Here is a 3,513-nt window from a genome sequence, read left to right as displayed (position 1 = left end):
AAAAGTACAAGAACTGCAAGCATTCATAGAGAGGCATATCAGCCAGGTCAGCATCCTGCAGAGGTATTTCTTGCTTTGTTCATGAATGAAAGAGGTGACCTCTGTAATGCATAAGGAGTTTGGAATTATCTCATTTGGTAAGAAAAAGATTCATGACTTCTATATTCTAGACTGCTACTACATAAAGCAGGAACCTAGTCATTCATAGTGCTAAATTCTACTGTAAAGGAATCAGAATTTTACTGCAATTTTTGACATGGGCAGCCTTCCCTGCATTGCACACAATTTCACCAAAAGCTTGCCTCTCCTGGGCACAGGTAGCTGAAATATTTTCAAGAGTAAGAGAACTGGAAAACAGAAATTCCAAGATCAGCATTTTCTTCAAGTATCACAGGATATCTGCTATTGAAGTTCCACTTGTCTTCTTTCTCTGTTCTCTTCAAATCAAAGGATGAGAGTGGGAAGGAAGAAAAGAGAAAGTTAAACTTGAGTTATGTTTCTACATTTTAGATTCCTAATAGTTTTCTCATAGGCTGGCTTCAAAATCCATACATATTGGTATGTCTTCCCCAAATCTTAATTTGATAAATAGAAGCAGAAAAGGTAAGCAAATCCTAATAAAACACATAAGAAGTCATTATCTTTTGGGTATTCAGATTATTTTTCCAGTAAGGTGGAAGATGTAAAGGCTTGCATTTACTGGTCAGACTCCCATCCCTGATGTCCAGAGATGATGTGTGTCATTCTGCATTTGATAACCTGTTCAAATGCCTGAGCAGGGATTCACATAAACTTGACATTTACACCAAGATTCTGGCATGTCGAGTCCTCAAAATGTGCTAAATCCACATCCATCCCTTCCAGCTTTGAGGTGGTCATAATGATCTATCCCATAGCAAGCTTCTTGAAATTTACAGCTTTTTAATGCAGGCTCTGTGAAATGGGTCTCCTCTTAAAAAAATAAACACAGACTCTGTAGAGATGTCAAAAGCTAAGAGGGCAACTTGTTAACATTTCTTATCTTCATTTAATAGAAAATCAAAAGAAAATCCACCCCTACAATTGAGAGAATGAAGCTCCTATTAAAATTATTCACAAATAGCAGAAGCTGGCATTACAAAGAAGACCATAAAGAGATTCCATAAGAATCACAGCCAATTATTGGGTCACGTTATTAGAATCAAAGTACTAGACAATTGTTCATGGTTCTGGTCATGCTACCAAGAAGACTGAATTTTCAGGATTCTTTATGAAAGCCAGCCACGACTTTCAGCCAACTATCACAGTGTTACACCAGACAAGATAAGTGCTTTGCACTTTTGTGTAAAAAGCATGAGGCTTACTGAACTGTCTAAAGATTGTTAGGATGCTGTCTTAGTCCTTCTGGGTTGCTATAACAAAATATCACAGGCTTAAAAACAACGCAAATGGATTTCCACAGCGTGGTCATGCAGGGTCCATTCTGGTCACACACTTCTTACTGTATCCTCACACAGGGGTGAGCTCAGGATCTCTGTGCATCTCTTATATATAAAAGCACTCATCTCATTGAGGAGACTCCATCCTTACAACTCCATCACCTCACAAAGGCCCCACCTAGGGTTACCATAACCATGAGAATCAGGATTTCATCATATGAAATTTCTGGGGGACACAAAGGCTGAGACCATAGCAGATACAAAGGTGAACTGGCTCATCCTCCTGCAGTGGCTGTCGTCACCCACACTCCACTGCATCCTCATTTCCTGCATCACCTTGCAGCCATTCCATACATTCTATCACTCTGGGTTTCACAAGTCCAGGTCAGTCAGGTGTCAGCTCCATCACATATTCAGCCTATTCAATGTCTCCCTTCCCCTGCTGAGGCCCAGGGGACCTACCGGGAAACGTAGATGTCTCCATTTTTACAAGGTTCCTTCTCTCTCCCTCTCTGGATCTTCATTCCTTGGGCCATGTTGGAACAAGGTAGATGGTAACAATATGGGAAAGTTCTGACATCACTGACTACATGATGCTGTTGTAGCCTTCTCTTGGTGCAGGTGGACTGATCTGAAATTCCCCCTGACTGACAAGTGTTTCCCTTGAGGGGTATCCTGGTGATTTTCAAGGACATTCACAAGTTGGGGGTCCCCAAATTTATAGTTTCCTTTTTAATCAGGGGAAATGTTCTGGAACCCACAGCTCCCCACCTGCAGTGGTCATCACAGCCTCTCTGTTTCCCTCACTCTGCAAGCACTATCTGGAGAAAATTTAGCAGCCCACAGTGAGCTGCCTACTAGCTGACCCAAAGGAAACCCATGTATCATAAACACTCTGAACAATTGAATGGCAGAAATACTGGTGTGCATCTGTCCACTGCCTGGGGCCTCTGGACAATTGTCCAACTAGTCACATAGACACTGAGTAGATCAGAAAGCCAGATTTAAATACACATTTATCTGAGAAGTGAGATGCCATTCTCTTTTCCTTTTAGAGTAACTATCCTTTTCAGTAATTATATGGCCTTACAATCATGCCCTAGTAGGTCCCTGAATTATAAAATCCTCCAAATAGACTGAGTCTCTACTGAGACTGGATCAATGTGACTGGATTAGGCATGCTCAGCTTGTTTAACAGCCTCCAAACAACCTCGATGAAGGCCAGTCTCTTGACTGGCTCTCCTAAGAAGTCAGTGATGTTGCTGGGCTGGTTTTGCAGCATCTTTAGGGCTCTAGCAGTGATTGTAGTAAACAGAAAATGGGAAATCACAAGGTAAAAGGGAAAGGGGGATGAATAAGAGAGAAGGAAGAGAAAGAGGAAGGAAAAACAGCAAAGGGAAAGTGAGTCTAGGACTTGGGTAGTGAAGGATGAAATGCTGTTAGAACACTTTATTTTTAAGGACCCAAATATATATGCTTTTTTAATATCCTAAGAACAAATATTTCATATTCCCTTTTATTTCCATTTTCTCTTCTCTCCTCTCTTTTCTGAAATTGTCCTTTATATTAGGAGAATTTTTTGTTGTTACTAAAGGCCATAGTTCTAGAGATGAACAAAGATTCGCAACTCTTCAGGGCAGAATCCAGCCAAACTATTTTGTTAGTTAACTTTCTTTCCTTCAATGTCTAGATATTTCCACAGAGAGGATGGTATTTTTTAAATTTAAATTTATTTATTTTAATTGGAGGCTAATACTTTACAATATTGTATTGGTTTTGCCATATATCAACATGAATCCATCATGGGTGTACACGTGCTCCCACCTCCCTCCCTGTACCATCCCTCTGGGTCATCCCGGAGACAATGCAATTGGAGAAAACATACACTCACCAACAGACCACACAAATCTTCATGTATTTGTCTCTTATAAAATTTATTTCAAGCATAAATTTAGGACTTTAGATCAAGAACAGAGGTGGTGACAATGAGAGTGCTCTCCTTGTTTGACTATGACAATTAAAGTGAATACTGTAGATTTCAGAGAATGATGAACAGAGCCATAGATATACTATAGAGTCAGTCAGGAATAGCCAA

This window comes from Bos mutus, chromosome X (genome assembly GCF_027580195.1).
Source record: "Bos mutus isolate GX-2022 chromosome X, NWIPB_WYAK_1.1, whole genome shotgun sequence".
Lineage (NCBI taxonomy): Eukaryota > Metazoa > Chordata > Mammalia > Artiodactyla > Bovidae > Bos > Bos mutus.
This window is presented reverse-complemented; position numbering follows the sequence as displayed.